The sequence below is a fragment of the Chroicocephalus ridibundus genome, chromosome 6, assembly GCF_963924245.1.
Source record: "Chroicocephalus ridibundus chromosome 6, bChrRid1.1, whole genome shotgun sequence".
Taxonomy (NCBI): domain Eukaryota; kingdom Metazoa; phylum Chordata; class Aves; order Charadriiformes; family Laridae; genus Chroicocephalus; species Chroicocephalus ridibundus.
In genome coordinates, this window is record NC_086289.1 from 62,995,402 (window position 1) to 63,021,839 (window position 26,438).

Genomic DNA, 26,438 nt, shown 5'->3' on the forward strand with positions numbered 1-26,438 from the left:
GAGGCTGAAGGCAGCAGGAAAGCCTGCAGCCCCCAGGTCCGTGGGGCTACGCAAGCCGTTCCCAAAGAGCTTTAGAACAAGGCACAGTTTTCCTGCTGGCTCTTTGGTTGTGTGACCCATATCCATACCTATGGCCATTTTTGTGACTGGCGCGGCGCCAAGTGGGAAAGGGTGGTTTTGAGGCTGAAGGCGCCAGGAAAGCCTGCAGCCCCCAAGTGTAAGGGGCTACGCAAGCCGTTCCCAAAGAGCTTTAGAACAAGGCATAGTTTTCCCTGCTGGCTCTTTGGGCGTGGGACCAATCTCCAGCCATATGGCCATTTTTGTGACTGGCGCGGCGCCAAGTGGGAAAGGGTGGTTTTGAGGCTGAAGGCAGCAGGAAAGCCTGCAGCCCCCAGGTGTGTGGGGCTACGCAAGCCGTTCCCAAAGAGCTTTAGAACAAGGCATAGTTTTCCCTGCTGGCTCTTTGGGCGTGGGACCAGTCTCCAGACATATGGCCATTTTTGTGCCTGGAGCGACGCCAAGTGGGACAGGGCGGTTTTGAGGCTGAAGGCAGCAGGAAAGCCTGCAGCCCCCAGGTCTGTGGGGCTACGCAAGCGGTTCCCAAAGAGCTTTAGAACAAGGCCTAGTTTTCCCTGCTGGCTCTTTGGGCGTGGGACCAGTCTCCAGACATATGGCCATTTTTGTGCCTGGAGCGACGCCAAGTGGGACAGGGCGGTTTTGAGGCTGAAGGCAGCAGGAAAGCCTGCAGCCCCCAGGTGTGTGGGGCTACGCAAGCGGTTCCCAAAGAGCTTTAGAACAAGGCATAGTTTTCCCTGCTGGCTCTTTGGGCGTTGGACACATCACCAGACATATTGCCATTTTTGGGCCTGGCACGGCGACAAGTGGGGAAGGGCGTTTTTGAGGCTGAAGGCAGCAGGAAAGCCTGCAGCCCCCAGGTCCGTGGGGCTACGCAAGAGGTTCCCAAAGAGCTTTAGAACAAGGCATAGTTTTCCCTGCTGGCTCTTTGGGCGTGGGACCAGTCTCCAGACATATGGCCATTTTTGTGCCTGGAGCGGTGCCACGTGGGAAAGGGTGGTTTTGAGGCTGAAGGCAGCAGGAAATCCTGCAGCCCCCAGGTGTGTGGGGCTACGCAAACGGTTCCCAAAGAGTTTTAGAACAATGCATAGTTTTCCCTGCTGGCTCTTTGGGCGTGGGACCAATCTCCAGACATATGGCCATTTTGGGGCCTTGCGCGGCGACAAGTGGGGAAGGGTGGTTTTGAGGCTGAAGGCAGCATGAAAGCCTGCAGCCCCCAGGTCCGTGGGGCTAATGAAGAGGTTCCCAAAGAGCTTTAGAACAAGGCATAGTTTTCCCTGCTGGCTCTTTGGGCGTGGGACCAGTCTCCAGACATATGGCCATTTTTGTGCCTGTCGCGGCGCCAAGTGGGAAAGGGTGGTTTTGAGGCTGAAGGCAGCAGGAAAGCCTGCAGCCCCCAGGTGTGTGGGGCTACGCAAGCGGTTCTCAAAGAGCTTTAGAACAAGGCCTAGTTTTCCCTGCTGACTCGTTGGACGTGGAACCAATGTCCAGCCATATGGCCATTTTTGGGCCTGGAGCGACGGCAAGTGGGACAGGGCGGTTTTGAGGCTGAAGGCAGCAGGAAATCCTGCAGCCCCCACGTGTGTGGGGCTACGCAAGTAATTCCCAAAGAGCTTTAGAACAAGGCATAGTTTTCCCTGCTGGCTCTTTGGGCGTTGGACACATCACCAGACATATGGCCATTTTTGGGCCTGGCACGGCGACAAGTGGGGAAGGGTGTTTTTGAGGCTGAAGGCAGCAGGAAAGCCTGCAGCCCCCAGGTCCGTGGGGCTACGCAAGAGGTTCCCAAAGAGTTTTAGAACAAGGCATAGTTTTCCCTGCTGGCTCTTTGGGCGTGGGACCAGTCTCCAGACATATGGCCATTTTTGTGCCTGGAGCGGTGCCAAGTGGGACAGGGCGGTTTTGAGGCTGAAGGCAGCAGGAAAGTCTGCAGCCCCCAGGTGTGTGGGGCTACGCAAGCGGTTCCCAAAGAGCTTTAGAACAAGGCATAGTTTTCCCTGCTGGCTCTTTGGGCGTGGGACCAGTCTCCAGACATATGGCCATTTTTGTGCCTGGCGCGGCGCAAAGTGGGAAAGGGTGGTTTTGAGGCTGAAGGCGCCAGGAAAGCCTGCAGCTCCCAGGTGTGTGGGGCTACGCAAGCGGTTCCCAAAGAGCTTTAGAACAAGGCCTAGTTTTCCCTGCTGGCTCTTTGGGCGTGGGACAAGTCTCCAGACATATGGGCATTTTTGTGCCTGGAGCGACGCAAGTGGGACAGGGCGGTTTTGAGGCTGAAGGCAGCAGGAAATCCTGCAGCCCGCAGGTGTGCGGGGCTACGCAAGTAATTCCCAAAGAGCTTTAGAACAAGGCGTAGTTTTCCCTGCTGGCTCTTTGGGCGTGGGACCCATCACCAGACATATGGCCATTTTTGTGCCTGGAGCGGTGCCAAGTGGGACAGGGTGGTTTTGAGGCTGAAGGCAGCAGGAAAGTCTGCAGCCCCCAGGTGTGTGGGGCTACGCAAGCGGTTCCCAAAGAGCTTTAGAACAAGGCCTAGTTTTCCCTGCTGGCTCTTTGGGCGTGGGACCAGTCTCCAGACATATGGCCATTTTTGTGCCTGGCGCGGTGCCACGTTGAAAGGGTGGTTTTGAGGCTGAAGGCAGCAGGAAAGCCTGCAGCCCCCAGGTCCGTGGGGCTACGCAAGCGGTTCCCAAAGAGCTTTAGAACAAGGCATAGTTTTCCCTGCTGGCTCTTTGGGCGTGGGACCAGTCTCCAGACATATGGCCATTTTTGTGCCTGGAGCGGTGCCACGTGGGAAAGGGTGGTTTTGAGGCTGAAGGCAGCAGGAAATCCTGCAGCCCCCAGGTGTGTGGGGCTACGCAAGCGGTTCCCAAAGAGTTTTAGAACAATGCATAGTTTTCCCTGCTGGCTCTTTGGGCGTGGGACCAATCTCCAGACATATGGCCATTTTGGGGCCTTGCGCGGCGACAAGTGGGGAAGGGTGGTTTTGAGGCTGAAGGCAGCATGAAAGCCTGCAGCCCCCAGGTCCGTGGGGCTAATCAAGAGGTTCCCAAAGAGCTTTAGAACAAGGCATAGTTTTCCCTGCTGGCTCTTTGGGCGTGGGACCAGTCTCCAGACATATGGCCATTTTTGTGCCTGGCGCGGCGCCAAGTGGGAAAGGGTGGTTTTGAGGCTGAAGGCAGCAGGAAAGCCTGCAGCCCCCAGGTGTGTGGGGCTACGCAAGCGGTTCTCAAAGAGCTTTAGAACAAGGCCTAGTTTTCCCTGCTGACTCGTTGGACGTGGAACCAATGTCCAGCCATATGGCCATTTTTGGGCCTGGAGCGACGGCAAGTGGGACAGGGCGGTTTTGAGGCTGAAGGCAGCAGGAAAGCCTGCAGCCCCCCGGTGTGTGGGGCTACGCAAGCGGTTCCCAAAGAGCTTTAGAACAAGGCATAGTTTTCCCTGCTGGCTCTTTGGGCGTTGGACACATCACCAGACATATGGCCATTTTTGGGCCTGGCACGGCGACAAGTGGGGAAGGGTGTTTTTGAGGCTGAAGGCAGCAGGAAAGCCTGCAGCCCCCAGGTCCGTGGGGCTACGCAAGAAGTTCCCAAAGAGTTTTAGAACAAGGCATAGTTTTCCCTGCTGGCTCTTTGGGCGTGGGACCAGTCTCCATACCTATGGCCATTTTTCTGCCTGGCGTGGCGCCAAGTGGGAAAGGGTGGTTTTGAGGCTGAAGGCAGCAGGAAAGCCTGCAGCCCCCATGTGTGTGGGGCTACGCAAGCGGTTCCCAAAGAGCTTTAGAACAAGGCATAGTTTTCCCTGCTGGCTCTTTGGGCGTGGGACCAATCTCCAGCCATATGGCCATTTTTGTGTCTGGAGCGACGCCAAGTGGGACAGGGCGATTTTGAGGCTGAAGGCAGCAGGAAAGACTGCAGCCCCCAGGTGTGTGGGGCTACGCAAGCTTCTCCCCAAGAGCTTTAGAACAAGGCATAGTTTTCCCTGCTGGCTCTTTGGGCGTGGGACCAATCTCCAGCCATATGGCCATTTTTGTGCCTATAGCGACGCCAAGTGGGACAGGGTGGTTTTGAGGCTGAAGGCAGCAGGAAAGCCTGCAGCCCCCAGGTGTGTGGGGCTACGCAAGCGGTTCCCAAAGAGCTTTAGAACAATGCATAGTTTTCACTGCTGGCTCTTTGGGCGTGGGACCAATCTCCAGACATATGGCCATTTTGGGGCCTTGCGCGGCGACAAGTGGGGAAGGGTGGTTTTGAGGCTGAAGGCAGCAGGAATGCCTGCAGCCCCCAGGTCTGTGGGGCTACGCATGCGGTTCCCAAAGAGCTTTAGAACAAGGCCTAGTTTTCCCTGCTGGCTCTTTGGGCGTGGGACCAGTCTCCAGCCATATGGCCATTTTTGTGCCTGGAGCTGTGCCAAGTGGGAAAGGGTGGTTTTGAGGCTGAAGGCAGCAGGAAAGTCTGCAGCCCCCAGGTGTGTGGGGCTACGCAAGCGGTTCCCAAAGAGCTTTAGAACAAGGCATAGTTTTCCCTGCTGGCTCTTTGGGCGTGGGACCAGTCTCCAGACATATGGCCATTTTTGTGCCTGGCGCGGTGCCACGTTGAAAGGGTGGTTTTGAGGCTGAAGGCAGCAGGAAAGCCTGCAGCCCCCATGTGTGTGGGGCTACGCAAGCGTTTCCCAAAGAGCTTTAGAACAAGGCATAGTTTTCCCTGCTGGCTCTTTGGGCGTGGGACCCATCACCAGACATATGGCCATTTTTGTGCCTGGAGCGGTGCCACGTGGGAAAGGGTGGTTTTGAGGCTGAAGGCAGCAGGAAATCCTGCAGCCCCCATGTGTGTGGGGCTACGCAAGCGGTTCCCAAAGAGTTTTAGAACAATGCATAGTTTTCCCTGCTGGCTCTTTGGGCGTGGGACCAGTCTCCAGACATATGGCCATTTTGGGGCCTTGCGCGGCGACAAGTGGGGAAGGGTGGTTTTGAGGCTGAAGGCAGCATGAAAGCCTGCAGCCCCCATGTCCGTGGGGCTAATCAAGAGGTTCCCAAAGAGCTTTAGAACAAGGCATAGTTTTCCCTGCTGGCTCTTTGGGCGTGGGACCAGTCTCCAGACATATGGCCATTTTTGTGCCTGGCGCGGCGCCAAGTGGGAAAGGGTGGTTTTGAGGCTGAAGGCAGCAGGAAAGCCTGCAGCCCCCAGGTGTGTGGGGCTACGCAAGCGGTTCCCAAAGAGCTTTAGAACAAGGCCTAGTTTTCCCTGCTGACTCGTTGGACGTGGAACCAATGTCCAGCCATATGGCCATTTTTGGGCCTGGAGCGACGGCAAGTGGGACAGGGCGGTTTTGAGGCTGAAGGCAGCAGGAAATCCTGCAGCCCCCAGGTGTGTGGGGCTACGCAAGTAATTCCCAAAGAGCTTTAGAACAAGGCATAGTTTTCCCTGCTGGCTCTTTGGGCGTTGGACACATCACCAGACATATGGCCATTTTTGGGCCTGGCACGGCGACAAGTGGGGAAGGGTGTTTTTGAGGCTGAAGGCAGCAGGAAAGCCTGCAGCCCCCAGGTCCGTGGGGCTACGCAAGATGTTCCCAAAGAGTTTTAGAACAAGGCATAGTTTTCCCTGCTGGCTCTTTGGGCGTGGGACCAGTCTCCAGACATATGGCCATTTTTGTGCCTGGAGCGGTGCCAAGTGGGACAGGGCGGTTTTGAGGCTGAAGGCAGCAGGAAAGTCTGCAGCCCCCAGGTGTGTGGGGCTACGCAAGCGGTTCCCAAAGAGCTTTAGAACAAGGCATAGTTTTCCCTGCTGGCTCTTTGGGCGTGGGACCAGTCTCCAGACATATGGCCATTTTTGTGCCTGGCGCGGCGCAAAGTGGGAAAGGGTGGTTTTGAGGGTGAAGGCGCCAGGATAGCCTGCAGCTCCCAGGTCTGTGGGGCTACGCAAGCGGTTCCCAAAGAGCTTTAGAACAAGGCCTAGTTTTCCCTGCTGGCTCTTTGGGCGTGGGACAAGTCTCCAGACATATGGGCATTTTTGTGCCTGGAGCGACGCAAGTGGGACAGGGCGGTTTTGAGGCTGAAGGCAGCAGGAAATCCTGCAGCCCGCAGGTGTGCGGGGCTACGCAAGTAATTCCCAAAGAGCTTTAGAACAAGGCCTAGTTTTCCCTGCTGGCTCTTTGGGCGTGGGACCAATCTCCAGACATATGGCCATTTTTGTGCCTGGCGTGGCGCCAAGTGGGAAAGGGTGGTTTTGAGGCTGAAGGCAGCAGGAAAGCCTGCAGCCCCCAGGTTTGTGGGGCTACGCAAACCGTTCCCAAAGAGCTTTAGAACAGGGCATAGTTTTCCCTGCTGGCTCTTTGGGCGTGGGACCAATCTCCAGCCCTATGGCCATTTTTGTGCCTATAGCGACGCCAAGTGGGACAGGGCGGTTTTGAGGCTGAAGGCAGCAGGAAAGCCTGCAGCCCCCAGGTGTATGGGGCTACGCAAGCGGTTCTCAAAGAGCTTTAGAACAAGGCCTAGTTTTCCCTGCTGGCTCTTTGGGCGTGGGACCAGTCTCCAGACATATGGCCATTTTTGTGCCTGGAGCGGCGCCAAGTGGGACAGGGTGGTTTTGAGGCTGAAGGCAGCAGGAAAGTCTGCAGCCCCCAGGTGTGTGGGGCTACGCAAGCGGTTCCCAAAGAGCTTTAGAACAAGGCATAGTTTTCCCTGCTGGCTCTTTGGGCGTGGGACCAGTCTCCAGCCATATGGCCATTTTTGTGCCTGGCGCGGTGCCACGATGAAAGGGTGGTTTTGAGGCTGAAGGCAGCAGGAAAGCCTGCAGCCCCCAGGTCCGTGGGGCTACGCAAGCGGTTCCCAAAGAGCTTTAGAACAAGGCATAGTTTTCCCTGCTGGCTGTTTGGGTGTGGGACCCATATCCATACCTATGGCCATTTTTCAGCCTGGCGTGGCGCCAAGTGGGAAAGGGTGGTTTTGAGGCTGAAGGCAGCAGGAAAGCCTGCAGCCCCCATGTGTGTGGGGCTACGCAAGCGGTTCCCAAAGAGCTTTAGAACAAGGCATAGTTTTCCGTGCTGGCTCTTTGGGCGTGGGACCAATCTCCAGCCATATGGCCATTTTTGTGCCTGGCGCGGCGCCAAGTGGGACAGGGCGGTTTTGAGGCTGAAGGCAGCAGGAAAGCCTGCAGCCCCCAGGTGTATGGGGCTACGCAAGCGGTTCTCAAAGAGCTTTAGAATAAGGCATAGTTTTCCCTGCTGGCTCGTTGGGCGTGGGACCAATGTCCAGCCATATGGCCATTTTTGGGCCTGGAGCGATGCCAAGTGGGACAGGGCGGTTTTGAGGCTGAAGGCAGCAGGAAAGCCTGCAGCCCCCAGGTCTGTGGGGCTACGCAAGTAATTCCCAAAGAGCTTTAGAACAAGGCATAGTTTTCCCTGCTGGCTCTTTGGGCGTTGGACACATCACCAGACATATGGCCATTTTTGGGCCTGGCGCGGCGACAAGTGGGGAAGGGTGGTTTTGAGGCTGAAGGCAGCAGGAAAGCCTGCAGCCCCCAGGTCCGTGGGGCTACGCAAGAGGTTCCCAAAGAGTTTTAGAACAAGGCATAGTTTTCCCTGCTGGCTCTTTGAGCGTGGGACCAGTCTCCAGACATATGGCCATTTTTGTGCCTGGAGCGGTGCCACGTGGGAAAGGGTGGTTTTGAGGCTGAAGGCAGCAGGAAATCCTGCAGCCCCCAGGTGTGTGGGGCTACGCAAGCGGGTCCCAAAGAGCTTTAGAACAAGGCATAGTTTTCCCTGCTGGCTCTTTGGGCGTGGGACCAATCTCCAGCCATATGGCCATTTTTGTGTCTGGAGCGACGCCAAGTGGGACAGGGCGGTTTTGAGGCTGAAGGCAGCAGGAAAGCCTGCAGCCCCCAGGTGTGTGGGGCTACGCAAGCCGTTCCCCAAGAGCTTTAGAACAAGGCCTAGTTTTCCCTGCTGGCTCTTTGGGCGTGGGACCAATCTCCAGCCATATGGCCATTTTTGTGCCTGGCGCGGCGCCAAGTGGGAAAGGGTGGTTTTGAGGCTGAAGGCAGCAGGAAAGCCTGCAGCCCCCCGGTGTGTGGGGCTACGCAAGCGGTTCCCAAAGAGCTTTAGAACAAGGCCTAGTTTTCCCTGCTGGCTCTTTGGGCGTGGGACCAATCTCCAGACATATGGCCATTTTTGGGCCTTGAGCGACGCCAAGTGGGACAGGGCGGTTTTGAGGCTGAAGGCAGCAGGAAAGCCTGCAGCCCCCAGGTCCGTGGGGCTACGCAAGTAATTCCCAAAGAGCTTTAGAACAAGGCATAGTTTTCCCTGCTGGCTCTTTGGGCGTTGGACACATCACCAGACATATGGCCATTTTTGGGCCTGGCACGGCGACAAGTGGGGAAGGGTGGTTTTGAGGCTGAAGGCAGCAGGAAAGCCTGCAGCCCCCAGGTCCGTGGGGCTACGCAAGCGGTTCCCAAAGAGCTTTAGAACAGGGCATAGTTTTCCCTGCTGGCTCTTTGGGCGTGGGACCAATCTCCAGCCATATGGCCATTTTTGTGCCTATAGCGACGCCAAGTGGCACAGGGCGGTTTTGAGGCTGAAGGCAGCAGGAAAGCCTGCAGCCCCCAGGTCCGTGGGGCTACGCAAGTAATTCCCAAAGAGCTTTAGAACAAGGCATAGTTTTCCCTGCTGGATCTTTCGGCGTGTGACCAATCTCCAGACATATGGCCATTTTTGTGCCTGGAGCGACGCCAAGTGGGACAGGGCGGTTTTGAGGCTGAAGGCAGCAGGAAAGCCTGCAGCCCCCAGGTGTGTGGGGCTACGCAAGCGGTTCCCAAAGAGTTTTAGAACAATTCATAGTATTCCCTGCTGGCTCTTTGGGCGTGGGACCAATCTCCAGATATATGGCCATTTTGGGGCCTTGCGCGGCGACAAGTGGGGAAGGGTGGTTTTGTGGCTGAAGGCAGCATGAAAGCCTGCAGCCCCCAGGTGTGTGGGGCTAATCAAGAGGTTCCCAAAGAGCTTTAGAACAAGGCATAGTTTTCCCTGCTGGCTCTTTGGGCGTGGGACCAGTCTCCAGACATATGGCCATTTTTGTGCCTGGCGCGGCGCCAAGTGGGAAAGGGTGGTTTTGAGGCTGAAGGCAGCAGGAAAGCCTGCAGCCCCCAGGTGTATGGGGCTACGCAAGCGGTTCTCAAAGAGCTTTAGAATAAGGCATAGTTTTCCCTGCTGGCTCGTTGGGCGTGGGACCAATGTCCAGCCATATGGCCATTTTTGGGCCTGGAGCAATGCCAAGTGGGACAGGGCGGTTTTGAGGCTGAAGGCAGCAGGAAATCCTGCAGCCCCCAGGTGTGTGGGGCTACGCAAGTAATTCCCAAAGAGCTTTAGAACAAGGCATAGTTTTCCCTGCTGGCTCTTTGGGCGTTGGACCCATCACCAGACATATGGCCATTTTTTGGCCTGGCACGGCGACAAGTGGGGAAGGGTGGTTTTGAGGCTGAAGGCAGCAGGAAAGCCTGCAGCCCCCAGGTGTGTGGGGCTACGCAAGCGGTTCCCAAAGAGCTTTAGAACAAGGCCTAGTTTTCCCTGCTGGCTCTTTGGGCGTGGGACCAATCTCCAGCCATATGGCCATTTTTGTGTCTGGAGCGACGCCAAGTGGGACAGGGCGGTTTTGAGGCTGAAGGCAGCAGGAAAGCCTGCAGCCCCCAGGTGTGTGGGGCTACGCAAGCCGTTCCCCAAGAGCTTTAGAACAAGGCATAGTTTTCCCTGCTGGCTCTTTGGGCGTGGGACCAATCTCCAGCCATATGGCCATGTTTGTGCCTGGCGCGGAGCCAAGTGGGAAAGGGTGGTTTTGAGGCTGAAGGCAGGAGGAAAGCCTGCAGCCCCCACGTGTGTGGGGCTACGCAAGCCGTTCCCAAAGAGCTTTAGAACAGGGCATAGTTTTCCCTGCTGGCTCTTTGGGCGTGGGACCAATCTCCAGCCATATGGCCATTTTTGTGCCTGGAGCGGTGCCAAGTGGGAAAGGGTGGTTTTGAGGCTGAAGGCAGCAGGAAACCTGCAGCCCCCAGGTGTGTGGGGCTACGCAAGCGGTTCCCAAAGAGCTTTAGAACAAGGCCTAGTTTTCCCTGCTGGCTCTTTGGGCGTGGGACCAGTCTCCAGACATATGGCCATTTTTGTGCCTGGCGCGGTGCCACGTGGGAAAGGGTGGTTTTGAGGCTGAAGGCAGCAGGAAATCCTGCAGCCCCCAGGTGTGTGGGGCTACGGAAGCGGTTCCCAAAGAGCTTTAGAACAAGGCCTAGTTTTCCCTGCTGCTCTTTGGGCGTTGGACACATCACCAGACATATGGCCATTTTTGGGCCTGGCACGGCGACAAGTGGGGAAGGGTGGTTTTGAGGCTGAAGGCAGCAGGAAAGCCTGCAGCCCGCAGGTGTGTGGGGCTACGCAAGAGGTTCCCAAAGAGCTTTAGAACAAGGCCTAGTTTTCCCTGCTGGCTCTTTGGGCGTGGGACCCATCACCAGACATATGGCCATTTTTGTGCCTGGCGTGGCGCCAAGTGGGAAAGGGTGGTTTTGAGGCTGAAGGCAGCAGGAAAGCCTGCAGCCCCCAGGTCCGTGGGGCTACGCAAGCCGTTCCCAAAGAGCTTTAGAACAGGGCATAGTTTTCCCTGCTGGCTCTTTGGGCGTGGGACCAATCTCCAGCCATATGGCCATTTTTGTGCCTATAGCGACGCCAAGTGGGACAGGGCGGTTTTGAGGCTGAAGGCAGCAGGAAAGCCTGCAGCCCCCAGGTGTGTGGGGCTAAGCAAGTAATTCCCAAAGAGCTTTAGAACAAGGCATAGTTTTCCCTGCTGGCTCTTTGGGCGTGGGACAAATCTCCAGACATATGGCCATTTTTGTGCCTGGAGCGACGCCAAGTGGGACAGGGCGGTTTTGAGGCTGAAGGCAGCAGGAAAGCCTGCAGCCCCCAGGTTTGTGGGGCTACGCAAGCCGTTCCCAAAGAGCTTTAGAACAGGGCATAGTTTTCCCTGCTGGCTCTTTGGGCGTGGGACCAATCTCCAGACATATGGCCATTTTGGGGCCTTGCGTGGCGACAAGTGGGGAAGGGTGGTTTTGTGGCTGAAGGCAGCATGAAAGCCTGCAGCCCCCAGGTGTGTGGGGCTAATCAAGAGGTTCCCAAAGAGCTTTAGAACAAGGCCTAGTTTTCCCTGCTGGCTCTTTGGGCGTGGGACCAATCTCCAGCCATATGGCCATGTTTGTGCCTGGCGCGGCGCCAAGTGGGAAAGGGTGGTTTTGAGGCTGAAGGCAGGAGGAAAGCCTGCAGCCCCCACGTGTGTGGGGCTACGCAAGCCGTTCCCAAAGAGCTTTAGAACAGGGCATAGTTTTCCCTGCTGGCTCTTTGGGCGTGGGACCAATCTCCAGACATATGGCCATTTTTGTGCCTGGAGCGGTGCCAAGTGGGAAAGGGTGGTTTTGAGGCTGAAGGCAGCAGGAAATCCTGCAGCCCCCAGGTGTGTGGGGCTACGCAAGCGGTTCCCAAAGAGCTTTAGAACAAGGCCTAGTTTTCCCTGCTGGCTCTTTGGGCGTGGGACCAGTCTCCAGCCATATGGCCATTTTTGTGCCTGGAGCGACGCCAAGTGGGACAGGGCGGTTTTGAGGCTGAAGGCAGCAGGAAAGCCTGCAGCCCCCAGGTGTGTGGGGCTATGCAAGCGGTTCCCAAAGAGCTTTAGAACAAGGCCTAGTTTTCCCTGCTGGCTCTTTGGGCGTGGGACCAGTCTCCAGACATATGGCCATTTTTGTGCCTGGCGCGGTGCCACGTGGGAAAGGGTGGTTTTGAGGCTGAAGGCAGCAGGAAATCCTGCAGCCCCCAGGTCCGTGGGGCTACGCAAGCGGTTCCCAAAGAGCTTTAGAACAAGGCCTAGTTTTCCCTGCTGTCTCTTTGGGCGTTGGACACATCACCAGACATATGGCCATTTTTGGGCCTGGCACGGCGACAAGTGGGGAAGGGTGGTTTTGAGGCTGAAGGCAGCAGGAAAGCCTGCAGCCCCAAGGTCTGTGGGGCTACGCAAGCCGTTCCCAAAGAGCTTTAGAACAGGGCATAGTTTTCCCTGCTGGCTCTTTGGGCGTGGGACCAATCTCCAGCCATATGGCCATTTTTGTGCCTATAGCGACGCCAAGTGGGACAGGGCGGTTTTGAGGCTGAAGGCAGCAGGAAAGCCTGCAGCCCCCAGGTGTGTGGGGCTACGCAAGTAATTCCCAAAGAGCTTTAGAACAAGGCATAGTTTTCCCTGCTGGCTCTTTCGGCGTGTGACCAATCTCCAGACATATGGCCATTTTTGTGCCTGGAGCGATGCCAAGTGGGACAGGGCGGTTTTGAGGCTGAAGGTAGCAGGAAAGCCTGCAGCCCCCAGGTGTGTGGGGCTACGCAAGCCGTTCCCAAAGAGCTTTAGAATAGGGCATAGTTTTCCCTGCTGGCTCTTTGGGCGTGGGACCAATCTCCAGACATATGGCCATTTTGGGGCCTTGCGTGGCGACAAGTGGGGAAGGGTGGTTTTGTGGCTGAAGGCAGCAGGAAAGCCTGCAGCCCCCAGGTCCGTGGGGCTAATCAAGAGGTTCCCAAAGAGCTTTAGAACAAGGCCTAGTTTTCCCTGCTGGCTCTTTGGGCGTGGGACCAGTCTCCAGACACATGGCCATTTTTGTGCCTGGCGCGTCGCCAAGTGGGAAAGAGTGGTTTTGAGGCTGAAGGCAGCAGGAAAGCCTGCAGCCCCCAGGTGTATGGGGCTACGCAAGCGGTTCTCAAAGAGCTTTAGAACAAGGCATAGTTTTCCCTGCTGGCTCGTTGGGCGTGGGACCAATGTCCAGCCATATGGCCATTTTTGGGCCTGGAGCGACGCCAAGTGGGACAGGGCGGATTTGAGGCTGAAGGCAGCAGGAAATCTTGCAGCCCCCAGGTGTGTGGGGCTACGCAAGTAATTCCCAAAGAGCTTTAGAACAAGGCATAGTTTTCCCTGCTGGCTCTTTGGGCGTTGGACCAATCTCCAGCCATATGGCCATTTTTGTGCCTGGCGCGGCGCCAAGTGGGAAAGGGTGGTTTTGAGGCTGAAGGCAGCAGGAAAGCCTGCAGCCCCAATGTGTGTGGGGCTACGCAAGCCGTTCCCAAAGAGCTTTAGAACAGGGCATAGTTTTCCCTGTTGGCTCTTTGGGCGTGGGACCAATCTCCAGCCATATGGCCATTTTTGTGCCTGGAGCGGTGCCAAGTGGGAAAGGGTGGTTTTGAGGTTGAAGGCAGCAGGAAATCCTGCAGCCCCCAGGTGTGTGGGGCTACGCAAGCGGTTCCCAAAGAGCTTTAGAACAAGGCCTAGTTTTCCCTGCTGGCTCTTTGGGCGTGGGACCAGTCTCCAGCCATATGGCCATTTTTGTGCCTGGAGCGACGCCAAGTGGGACAGGGCGGTTTTGAGGCTGAAGGCAGCAGGAAAGCCTGCAGCCCCCAGGTGTGTGGGGCTACGCAAGCGGTTCCCAAAGAGCTTTAGAACAAGGCCTAGTTTTCCCTGCTGGCTCTTTGGGCGTGGGACCAGTCTCCAGACATATGGCCATTTTTGTGCCTGGCGCGGTGCCACGTGGGAAAGGGTGGTTTTGAGGCTGAAGGCAGCAGGAAAGCCTGCAGCCCCCAGGTCCGTGGGGCTACGCAAGCGGTTCCCAAAGAGCTTTAGAACAAGGCCTAGTTTTCCCTGCTGGCTCTTTGGGCGTGGGACCCATCACCAGACATATGGCCATTTTGGGGCCTTGCGTGGCGACAAGTGGGGAAAGGTGGTTTTGTGGCTGAAGGCAGCATGAAAGACTGCAGCCCCCAGGTCCGTGGGGCTAATCAAGAGGTTCCCAAAGAGCTTTAGAACAAGGCCTAGTTTTCCCTGCTGGCTCTTTGGGCGTGGGACCAGTCTCCAGACATATGGCCATTTTTGTGCCTGGCGCGGCGCCAAGTGGGAAAGAGTGGTTTTGAGGCTGAAGGCAGCAGGAAAGCCTGCAGCCCCCAGGTGTATGTGGCTACGCAAGCGGTTCTCAAAGAGCTTTAGAACAAGGCATAGTTTTCCCTGCTGGCTCTTTGGGCGTGGGACCAGTCTCCAGACATATGGCCATTTTTGTGCCTGGAGCGGTGCCACGTGGGAAAGGATGGTTTTGAGGCTGAAGGCAGCAGGAAATCCTGCAGCCCCCAGGTCCGTGGGGCTACGTAAGCGGTTCCCAAAGTGTTTTAGAACAATGCATAGTTTTCCTTGCTGGCTCTTTGGGCGTGGGACCAATCTCCAGACATATGGCCATTTTGGGGCCTTGCGCGGCGACAAGTGGGGAAGGGTGGTTTTGTGGCTGAAGGCAGCATGAAAGCCTGCAGCCCAGGTGTGTGGGGCTAATCAAGAGGTTCCCAAAGAGCTTTAGAACAAGGCATAGTTTTCCCTGCTGGCTCTTTGGGCGTGGGACCAGTCTCCAGCCATATGGCCATTTTTGTGCCTGGCGCGGCGCCAAGTGGGAAAGGGTGGTTTTGAGGCTGAAGGCAGCAGGAAAGCCTGCAGCCCCCAGGTCCGTGGGACTACGCAAGCGGTTCTCAAAGAGCTTTAGAATAAGGCATAGTTTTCCCTGCTGGCTCTTTGGGCGTGGGACCAATGTCCAGCCATATGGCCATTTTTGTGTCTGGAGCGACGCCAAGTGGGACAGGGCGGATTTGAGGCTGAAGGCAGCAGGAAATCCTGCAGCCCCCAGGTGTGTGGGGCTACGCAAGCGGTTCCCCAAGAGCTTTAGAACAAGGCATAGTTTTCCCTGCTGGCTCTTTGGGCGTGGGACCAATCTCCAGCCATATGGCCATTTTTGTGCCTGGCGCGGCGCCAAGTGGGAAAGGGTGGTTTTGAGGCTGAAGGCAGCAGGAAAGCCTGCAGCCCCCACGTGTGTGGGGCTACGCAAGCCGTTCCCAAAGAGCTTTAGAACAGGGCATAGTTTTCCCTGCTGGCTCTTTGGGCGTGGGACCAATCTCCAGCCATATGGCCATTTTTGTGCCTGGAGCGGTGCCAAGTGGGAAAGGGTGGTTTTGAGGCTGAAGGCAGCAGGAAATCCTGCAGCCCCCAGGTGTGTGGGGCTACGCAAGCGGTTCCCAAAGAGCTTTAGAACAAGGCCTAGTTTTCCCTGCTGGCTCTTTGGGCGTGGGACCAGTCTCCAGCCATATGGCCATTTTTGTGCCTGGAGCGACGCCAAGTGGGACAGGGCGGTTTTGAGGCTGAAGGCAGCAGGAAAGCCTGCAGCCCCCAGGTGTGTGGTGCTACGCAAGCGGTTCCCAAAGAGCTTTAGAACAAGGCCTAGTTTTCCCTGCTGGCTCTTTGGGCGTGGGACCAGTCTCCAGACATATGGCCATTGTTGTGCCTGGCGCGGTGCCACGTGGGAAAGGGTGGTTTTGAGGCTGAAGGCAGCAGGAAATCCTGCAGCCCCCAGGTGTGTGGGGCTACGCAAGCGGTTCCCAAAGAGCTTTAGAACAAGTCATAGTTTTCCCTGCTGGCTCTTTGGGCGTTGGACACATCACCAGACATATGGCCATTTTTGGGCCTGGCACGGAGACAAGTGGGGAAGGGTGGTTTTGAGGCTGAAGGCAGCAGGAAAGCCTGCAGCCCCCAGGTGTGTGGGGCTACGCAAGAGGTTCCCAAAGAGCTTTAGAACAAGGCCTAGTTTTCCCTGCTGGCTCTTTGGGCGTGGGACCCATCACCAGACATATGGCCATTTTTGTGCCTGGCGTGGCGCCAAGTGGGAAAGGGTGGTTTTGAGGCTGAAGGCAGCAGGAAAGCCTGCAGCCCCCAGGTGTGTGGGGCTACGCAAGCCGTTCCCAAAGAGCTTTAGAACAGGGCATAGTTTTCCCTGCTGGCTCTTTGGGCGTGGGACCAACCTCAAGCCATATGGCCATTTTTGTGCCTATAGCGACGCCAAGTGGCACAGGGCGGTTTTGAGGCTGAAGGCAGCAGGAAAGCCTGCAGCCCCCAGGTCCGTGGGGCTACGCAAGTAATTCCCAAAGAGCTTTAGAACAAGGCATAGTTTTCCCTGCTGGATCTTTCGGCGTGTGACCAATCTCCAGACATATGGCCATTTTTGTGCCTGGAGCGACGCCAAGTGGGACAGGGCGGTTTTGAGGCTGAAGGCAGCAGGAAAGCCTGCAGCCCCCAGGTGTGTGGGGCTATGCAAACGGTTCCCAAAGAGCTTTAGAACAAGGCATAGTTTTCCCTGCTGGCTCTTTGGGCGTGGGACCAGTCTCCAGACATATGGCCATTTTTGTGCCTGGAGCGGCGCCACGTGGGAAAGGGTGGTTTTGAGGCTGAAGGCAGCAGGAAAGCCTGCAGCCCCCAGGTGTATGGGTCTACGCAAGCGGTTCTCAAAGAGCTTTAGAATAAGGCATAGTTTTCCCTGCTGGCTCTTTGGGCGTGGGACCAATGTCCAGCCATATGGCCATTTTTGTGTCTGGAGCGACGCCAAGTGGGACAGGGCGGTTTTGAGGCTGAAGGCAGCAGGAAAGCCTGCAGCCCCCAGGTGTGTGGGGCTACGCAAGCCGTTCCCCAAGAGCTTTAGAACAAGGCATAGTTTTCCCTGCTGGCTCTTTGGGCGTGGGACCAATCTCCAGCCATATGGCCATTTTTGTGCCTGGCGCGGCGCCAAGTGGGAAAGGGTGGTTTTGAGGCTGAAGGCAGCAGGAAAGCCTGCAGCCCCCACGTGTGTGGGGCTACGCAAGCGGTTCCCAAAGAGCTTTAGAACAGGGCATAGTTTTCCCTGCTGGCTCTTTGGGCGTGGGACCAATCTCCAGCCATATGGCCATTTTTGTGCCTGGAGCGGTGCCAAGTGGGAAAGGGTGGTTTTGAGGCTGAAGGCAGCAGGAAATCCTGCAGCCCCCAGGTGTGTGGGGCTACGCAAGCGGTTCCCAAAGAGCTTTAGAACAAGGCATAGTTTTCCCTGCTGGCTCTTTGGGCGTGGGACCAGTCTCCAGCCATATGGCGATTTTTGTGCCTGGAGCGACGCCAAGTGGGACAGGGCGGTTTTGAGGCTGAAGGCAGCAGGAAAGCCTGCAGCCCCCAGGTGTGTGGGGCTACGCAAGCGGTTCCCAAAGAGCTTTAGAACAAGGCCTAGTTTTCCCTGCTGGCTCTTTGGGCGTGGGACCAGTCTCCAGACATATGGCCATTTTTGTGCCTGGCGCGGTGCCACGTGGGAAAGGGTGGTTTTGAGGCTGAAGGCAGCAGGAAATCCTGCAGCCCCCAGGTCCGTGGGGCTACGCAAGCGGTTCCCAAAGAGCTTTAGAACAAGGCCTAGTTTTCCCTGCTGGCTCTTTGGGCGTTGGACACATCACCAGACATATGGCCATTTTTGTGCCTGGCACGGCGACAAGTGGGGAAGGGTGGTTTTGAGGCTGAAGGCAGCAGGAAAGCCTGCAGCCCCCAGGTCCGTGGGGCTACGCAAGAGGTTCCCAAAGAGCTTTAGAACAAGGCGTAGTTTTCCCTGCTGGCTCTTTGGGCGTGGGACCCATCACCAGACATATGGCCATTTTTGTGCCTGGCGTGGCGCCAAGTGGGAAAGGGTGGTTTTGAGGCTGAAGGCAGCAGGAAAGCCTGCAGCCCCCAGGTGTGTGGGGCTACGCAAGCCGTTCCCAAAGAGCTTTAGAACAGGGCATAGTTTTCCCTGCTGGCTCTTTGGGCATGGGACCAACCTCAAGCCATATGGCCATTTTTGTGCCTATAGCGACGCCAAGTGGGACAGGGCGCTTTTGAGGCTGAAGGCAGCAGGAAAGCCTGCAGCCCCCAGGTGTGTGGGGCTATGCAAACGGTTCCCAAAGAGCTTTAGAACAAGGCATAGTTTTCCCTGCTGGCTCTTTGGGCGTGGGACCAGTCTCCAGACATATGGCCATTTTTGTGCCTGGAGCGGTGCCACGTGGGACAGGGTGGTTTTGAGGCTGAAGGCAGCAGGAAATCCTGCAGCCCTCAGGTGTGTGGAGCTACGCAAGTAATTCCCAAAGAGCTTTAGAACAAGGCCTAGTTTTCCCTGCTGGCTCTTTGGGCGTTGGACACATCACCAGACATATGGCCATTTTTGGGCCTGGCACGGCGACAAGTGGGGAAGGGTGGTTTTGAGGCTGAAGGCAGCAGGAAAGCCTGCAGCCCCCAGGTCCGTGGGGCTACGCAAGAGTTTCCCAAAGAGTTTTAGAACAAGGCATAGTTTTCCCTGCTGGCTCTTTGGGCGTGGGACCAGTCTCCAGACATATGGCCATTTTTGTGCCTGGAGCGGTGCCACGTGGGAAAGGGTGGTTTTGAGGCTGAAGGCAGCAGGAAATCCTGCAGCCCCCAGGTGTGTGGGGCTACGCAAGCGGTTCCCAAAGAGCTTTAGAACAAGGCATAGTTTTCCCTGCTGGCTCTTTTGGCGTGGGACCCATCTCCAGCCATATGGCCATTTTTGTGTCTGGAGCGACGCCAAGTGGGACAGGGCGGTTTTGAGGCTGAAGGCAGCAGAAAAGCCTGCAGCCCCCAGGTGTGTGGGGCTACGCAAGCCGTTCCCCAAGAGCTTTAGAACAAGGCATAGTTTTCCCTGCTGGCTCTTTGGGCGTGGGACCAATCTCCAGCCATATGGGCATTTTTGTGCCTGGCGCGGCGCCAAGTGGGAAAGGGTGGTTTTGAGGCTGAAGGCAGCAGGAAAGCCTGCAGCCCCCACGTGTGTGGGGCTACGCAAGCCGTTCCCAAAGAGCTTTAGAACAGGGCATAGTTTTCCCTGCTGGCTCTTTGGGCGTGGGACCAGTCTCCAGCCATATGGCCATTTTTGTGCCTGGCGCGGTACCACGTGGGAAAGGGTGGTTTTGAGGCTGAAGGCAGCAGGAAATCCTGCAGCCCCCAGGTCCGTGGGGCTACGCAAGCGGTTCCCAAAGAGCTTTAGAACAAGGCCTAGTTTTCCCTGCTGGCTCTTTGGGCGTTGGACACATCACCAGACATATGGCCATTTTTGGGCCTGGCACGGAGACAAGTGGGGAAGGGTGGTTTTGAGGCTGAAGGCAGCAGGAAAGCCTGCAGCCCCCAGGTCCGTGGGGCTACGCAAGAGGTTCCCAAAGAGCTTTAGAACAAGGCCTAGTTTTCCCTGCTGGCTCTTTGGGCGTGGGACCCATCACCAGACATATGGCCATTTTGGGCCTGGCGCGGCGCCAAGAGGGAAAGGGTGGTTTTGAGGCTGAAGGCAGCAGGAAAGCCTGCAGCCCCCAGGTGTGTGGGGCTACGCAAGCGGTTCCCAAAGAGCTTTAGAACAAGGCATAGTTTTCCCTGCTGGCTCTTTGGGCGTGGGACCAATCTCCAGCCATATGGCCATTTTTGTGCCTATAGCGACGCCAAGTGGGACAGGGCGGTTTTGAGGCTGAAGGCAGCAGGAAAGCCTGCAGCCCCCAGGTGTGTGGGGCTACGCAAGTAATTCCCAAAGAGCTTTAGAACAAGGCCTAGTTTTCCCTGCTGGCTCTTTCGGCGTGTGACCAATCTCCAGACATATGGCCATTTTTGTGCCTGGAGCGGTGCCACGTGGGAAAGGGTGGTTTTGAGGCTGAAGGCAGCAGGAAATCCTGCAGCCCCCAGGTCCGTGGGGCTACGCAAGCGGTTCCCAAAGAGCTTTAGAACAAGGCATAGTTTTCCCTGCTGGCTCTTTGGGCGTGGGACCAATCTCCAGAAATATGGCCATTTTTGTGCCTGGTGTGGTGCCAAGTGGGAAAGGGTGGTTTTGAGGCTGAAGGCAGCAGGAAAGCCTGCAGCCCCCACGTCTGTGGGGCTAGGCAAGCCGTTCCCAAAGAGCTTTAGAACAAGGCCTAGTTTTCCCTGCTGGCTCGTTGGGCGTGGGACCAATGTCCAGCCATATGGCCATTTTTGTGCCTGGAGCGACGCCAAGTGGGAAAGGGCGGTTTTGAGGCTGAAGGCAGCAGGAAAGCCTGCAGCCCCCAGGTCCGTGGGGCTACGCAAGTAATTCCCAAAGAGCTTTAGTACAAGGCATAGTTTTCCCTGCTGGCTCTTTGAGCGTTGGACACATCACCAGACATATGGCCATTTTTGGGCCTGGCACGGCGACAAGTGGGGAAGGGTGGTTTTGAGGCTGAAGGCAGCAGGAAAGCCTGCAGCCCCCAGGTGTGTGGGGCTACGCAAGCGGTTCCCAAAGAGCTTTAGAACAAGGCATAGTTTTCCCTGCTGGCTCTTTGGGCGTGGGACCAGTCTCCAGACATATGGCCATTTTTGTGCCTGGCGCGGTGCCACGTGGGAAAGGGTGGTTTTGAGGCTGAAGGCAGCAGGAAATCCTGCAGCCCCCAGGTCCGTTGGGCTACGCAAGCGGTTCCCAAAGAGCTTTAGAACAAGGCCTAGTTTTCCCTGCTGGCTCTTTGGGCGTTGGACACATCACCAGACATATGGCCATTTTTGTGCCTGGCACGGAGACAAGTGGGGAAGGGTGGTTTTGAGGCTGAAGGCAGCAGGAAAGCCTGCAGCCCCCAGGTCCGTGGGGCTACGCAAGAGGTTCCCAAAGAGCTTTAGAACAAGGCCTAGTTTTCCCTGCTGGCTCTTTGGGCGTGGGACCCATCACCAGACATATGGCCATTTTTGTGCCTGGCGTGGCGCCAAGTGGGAAAGGGTGGTTTTGAGGCTGAAGGCAGCAGGAAATCCTGCAGCCCCCAGGTGTGTGGGGCTACGCAAGCGGTTCCCAAAGAGCTTTAGAACAAGGCATAGTTTTCCCTGCTGGCTCTTTGGGCGTGGGACCAATCTCCAGCCATATGGCCATTTTTGTGCCTATAGCGACGCCAAGTGGGACAGGGCGGTTTTGAGGCTGAAGGCAGCAGGAAAGCCTGCAGCCCCCAGGTGTGTGGGGCTACGCAAGTAATTCCCAAAGAGCTTTAGAACAAGGCATAGTTTTCCCTGCTGGCTCTTTGGGCGTGGGACCAATCTCCAGACATATGGCCATTTTTGTGCCTGGAGCGACGCCAAGTGGGACAGGGCGGTTTTGAGGCTGAAGGCAGCAGGAAAGCCTGCAGCCCCCAGGTGTGTGGGGCTACGCAAGCGTTTCCCAAAGAGCTTTAGAACAAGGCATAGTTTTCCCTGCTGGCTCGTTGGGCGTGGGACCAATGTCCAGCCATATGGCCATTTTTGGGCCTGGAGCGATGCCAAGTGGGAAAGGGCGGTTTTGAGGCTGAAGGCAGCAGGAAATCCTGCAGCCCCCAGGTGTGTGGAGCTACGCAAGTAATTCCCAAAGAGCTTTAGAACAAGGCCTAGTTTTCCCTGCTGGCTCTTTGGGCGTTGGACACATCACCAGACATATGGCCATTTTTGGGCCTGGCACGGCGACAAGTGGGGAATGGTGGTTTTGAGGCTGAAGGCAGCAGGAAAGCCTGCAGCCCCCAGGTCCGTGGGGCTACGCAAGAGTTTCTCAAAGAGTTTTAGAACAAGGCATAGTTTTCCCTGCTGGCTCTTTGGGCGTGGGACCAGTCTCCAGACATATGGCCATTTTTGTGCCTGGAGCGGTGCCACGTGGGAAAGGGTGGTTTTGAGGCTGAAGGCAGCAGGAAATCCTGCAGCCCCCAGGTGTGTGGGGCTACGCAAGCGGTTCCCAAAGAGCTTTAGAACAAGGCATAGTTTTCCCTGCTGGCTCTTTGGGCGTGGGACCAATCTCCAGCCATATGGCCATTTTTGTGTCTGGAGCGACGCCAAGTGGGACAGGGCGGTTTTGAGGCTGAAGGCAGCAGAAAAGCCTGCAGCCCCCAGGTGTGTGGGGCTACGCAAGCCGTTCCCCAAGAGCTTTAGAACAAGGCATAGTTTTCCCTGCTGGCTCTTTGGGCGTGGGACCAATCTCCAGCCATATGGGCATTTTTGTGCCTGGCGCGGCGCCAAGTGGGAAAGGGTGGTTTTGAGGCTGAAGGCAGCAGGAAAGCCTGCAGCCCCCACGTGTGTGGGGCTACGCAAGCCGTTCCCAAAGAGCTTTAGAACAGGGCATAGTTTTCCCTGCTGGCTCTTTGGGCGTGGGACCAATCTCTAGCCATATGGCCATTTTTGTGCCTGGAGCGGTGCCAAGTGGGAAAGGGTGGTTTTGAGGCTGAAGGCAGCAGGAAATCCTGCAGCCCCCAGGTGTGTGGGGCTACGCAAGCGGTTCCCAAAGAGCTTTAGAACAAGGCCTTGTTTTCCCTGCTGGCTCTTTGGGCGTGGGACCAGTCTCCAGACATATGGCCATTTTTGTGCCTGGCGCGGTGCCACGTGGGAAAGGGTGGTTTTGAGGCTGAAGGCAGCAGGAAATCCTGCAGCCCCCAGGTCCATGGGGCTACGCAAGCGGTTCCCAAAGAGCTTTAGAACAAGGCCTAGTTTTCCCTGCTGGCTCTTTGGGCGTTGGACACATCACCAGACATATGGCCATTTTTGGGCCTGGCACGGAGACAAGTGGGGAAGGGTGGTTTTGAGGCAGAAGGCAGCAGGAAAGCCTGCAGCCCCCAGGTCCGTGGGGCTACGCAAGAGGTTCCCAAAGAGCTTTAGAACAAGGCCTAGTTTTCCCTGCTGGCTCTTTGGGCGTGGGACCCATCACCAGCCATATGGCCATTTTTGTGCCTATCGCGACGCCAAGTGGGACAGGGCGGTTTTGAGGCTGAAGGCAGCAGGAAAGCCTGCAGCCCCCAGGTGTGTGGGGCTACGCAAGTAATTCCCAAAGAGCTTTAGAACAAGGCATAGTTTTCCCTGCTGGCTCTTTCGGCGTGTGACCAATCTCCAGACATATGGCCATTTTTGTGCCTGGAGCGGTGCCACGTGGGACAGGGTGGTTTTGAGGCTGAAGGCAGCAGGAAATCCTGCAGCCCCCAGGTCCGTGGGGCTACGCAAGCGGTTCCCAAAGAGCTTTAGAACAAGGCATAGTTTTCCCTGCTGGCTCTTTGGGTGTGGGACCAGTCTCCAGCCATATGGCCATTTTTGGGCCTGGAGCGACGCCAAGTGGGACAGGGCGGTTTTGAGGCTGAAGGCAGCAGGAAATCCTGCAGCCCCCAGGTCTGTGGGGCTACGCAAGCGGTTCCCAAAGAGCTTTAGAACAAGGCATAGTTTTCCCTGCTGGCTGTTTGGATGTGGGACCCATATCCATACCTATGGCCATATTTGTGTCTGGCGTGGCGCCAAGTGGGAAAGGGTGGTTTTGAGGCTGAAGGCAGCAGGAAAGCCTGCAGCCCCCAGGTGTGTGGGGCTAGGCAAGCGGTTCCCAAAGAGCTTTAGAACAAGGCCTAGTTTTCCCTGCTGGCTCTTTGGGCGTGGGACCAATCTCCAGAAATATGGCCATTTTTGTGCCTGGTGTGGTGCCAAGTGGGAAAGGGTGGTTTTGAGGCTGAAGGCAGCAGGAAAGCCTGCAGCCCCCAGGTGTGTGGGGCTAGGCAAGCGGTTCCCAAAGAGCTTTAGAACAAGGCATAGTTTTCCCTGCTGGCTCGTTGGGCGTGGGACCAATCTCCAGCCATATGGCCATTTTTGTGCCTGGAGCGGTGCCAAGTGGGAAAGGGTGGTTTTGAGGCTGAAGGCAGCAGGAAATCCTGCAGCCCCCAGGTGTGTGGGGCTACGCAAGCGGTTCCCAAAGAGCTTTAGAACAAGGCCTAGTTTTCCCTGCTGGCTCTTTGGGCGTGGGACCAGTCTCCAGCCATATGGCCATTTTTGTGCCTGGAGCGACGCCAAGTGGGACAGGGCGGTTTTGAGGCTGAAGGCAGCAGGAAAGCCTGCAGCCCCCAGGTCCGTGGGGCTACGCAAGCGGTTCCCAAAGAGCTTTAGAACAAGGCCTAGTTTTCCCTGCTGGCTCTTTGGGCGTGGGACCAGTCTCCAGACATATGGCCATTTTTGTGCCTGGCGCGGTGCCACGTGGGAAAGGGTGGTTTTGAGGCTGAAGGCAGCAGGAAATCCTGCAGCCCCCAGGTCCATGGGGCTACGCAAGCGGTTCCCAAAGAGCTTTAGAACAAGGCCTAGTTTTCCCTGCTGGCTCTTTGGGCGTTGGACACATCACCAGACATATGGCCATTTTTGGGCCTGGCACGGAGACAAGTGGGGAAGGGTGGTTTTGAGGCTGAAGGCAGCAGGAAAGCCTGCAGCCCCCAGGTCCGTGGGGCTACGCAAGAGGTTCCCAAAGAGTTTTAGAACAAGGCATAGTTTTCCCTGCTGCCTCTTTGGGCGTGGGACCAGTCTCCATACCTATGGCCATTTTTCTGCCTGGCGTGGCGCCAAGTGGGAAAGGGTGGTTTTGAGGCTGAAGGCAGCAGGAAAGCCTGCAGCCCCCATGTGTGTGGGGCTACGCAAGCGGTTCCCAAAGAGCTTTAGAACAAGGCATAGTTTTCCCTGCTGGCTCTTTGGGCGTGGGCCAGTCTCCAGCCATATGGCCATTTTTGTGCCTGGAGCGACGCCAAGTGGGACAGGGCGGTTTTGAGGCTGAAGGCAGCAGGAAAGCCTGCAGCCCCCAGGTCCGTGGGGCTACGCAAGCGGTTCCCAAAGAGCTTTAGAACAAGGCCTAGTTTTCCCTGCTGGCTCTTTGGGCGTGGGACCAGTCTCCAGACATATGGCCATTTTTGTGCCTGGCGCGGTGCCACGTGGGAAAGGGTGGTTTTGAGGCTGAAGGCAGCAGGAAATCCTGCAGCCCCCAGGTCCATGGGGCTACGCAAGCGGTTCCCAAAGAGCTTTAGAACAAGGCCTAGTTTTCCCTGCTGGCTCTTTGGGCGTTGGACACATCACCAGACATATGGCCATTTTTGGGCCTGGCACGGAGACAAGTGGGGAAGGGTGGTTTTGAGGCTGAAGGCAGCAGGAAAGCCTGCAGCCCCCAGGTCCGTGGGGCTACGCAAGAGGTTCCCAAAGAGTTTTAGAACAAGGCATAGTTTTCCCTGCTGGCTCTTTGGGCGTGGGACCAGTCTCCATACCTATGGCCATTTTTCTGCCTGGCGTGGCGCCAAGTGGGAAAGGGTGGTTTTGAGGCTGAAGGCAGCAGTAAAGCCTGCAGCCCCCAGGTGTGTGGGGCTACGCAAGCGGTTCCCAAAGAGCTTTAGAACAAGGCATAGTTTTCCCTGCTGGCTCTTTGGGCGTGGGACCCATCACCAGACATATGGCCATTTTTGTGCCTGGCGTGGCGCCAAGTGGGAAAGGGTGGTTTTGAGGCTGAAGGCAGCAGGAAAGCCTGCAGCCCCCAGGTGTGTGGGGCTACGCAAGCGGTTCCCAAAGAGCTTTAGAACAAGGCATAGTTTTCCCTGCTGGCTCTTTGGGCGTGGGACCAATCTCCAGCCATATGGCCATTTTTGTGCCTATAGCGACGCCAAGTGGGACAGGGCGGTTTTGAGGCTGAAGGCAGCAGGAAAGCCTGCAGCCCCCAGGTGTGTGGGGCTACGCAAGTAATTCCCAAAGAGCTTTAGAACAAGGCATAGTTTTCCCTGCTGGCTCTTTGGGCGTGTGACCAATCTCCAGACATATGGCCATTTTTGTGCCTGGAGCGGTGCCACGTGGGACAGGGTGGTTTTGAGGCTGAAGGCAGCAGGAAATCCTGCAGCCCCCAGGTCCGTGGGGCTACGCAAGCGGTTCCCAAAGAGCTTTAGAACAAGGCATAGTTTTCCCTGCTGGCTCTTTGGGTGTGGGACCAGTCTCCAGCCATATGGCCATTTTTGGGCCTGGAGCGACGCCAAGTGGGACAGGGCGGTTTTGAGGCTGAAGGCAGCAGGAAAGCCTGCAGCCCCCAGGTCTGTGGGGCTACGCAAGCGGTTCCCAAAGAGCTTTAGAACAAGGCCCAGTTTTCCCTGCTGGCTGTTTGCATGTGGGACCCATATCCATACCTATGGCCATATTTGTGTCTGGCGTGGCGCCAAGTGGGAAAGGGTGGTTTTGAGGCTGAAGGCAGCAGGAAAGCCTGCAGCCCCCAGGTGTGTGGGGCTACGCAAGCCGTTCCCAAAGAGCTTTAGAACAAGGCCTAGTTTTCCCTGCTGGCTCTTTGGGCGTGGGACCAATCTCCAGAAATATGGCCATTTTTGTGCCTGGTGTGGTGCCAAGTGGGAAAGGGTGGTTTTGAGGCTGAAGGCAGCAGGAAAGCCTGCAGCCCCCAGGTGTGTGGGGCTAGGCAAGCCGTTCCCAAAGAGCTTTAGAACAAGGCCTAGTTTTCCCTGCTGGCTCGTTGGGCGTGGGACCAATGTCCAGCCATATGGCCATTTTTGTGCCTGGAGCGACGCCAAGTGGGACAGGGCGGTTTTGAGGCTGAAGGCAGCAGGAAATCCTGCAGCCCCCAGGTGTGTGGGGCTACGCAAGTAATTCCCAAAGAGCTTTAGTACAAGGCCTAGTTTTCCCTGCTGGCTCTTTGGGCGTTGGACACATCACCAGACATATGGCCATTTTTGGGCCTGGCACGGCGCCAAGTGGGGAA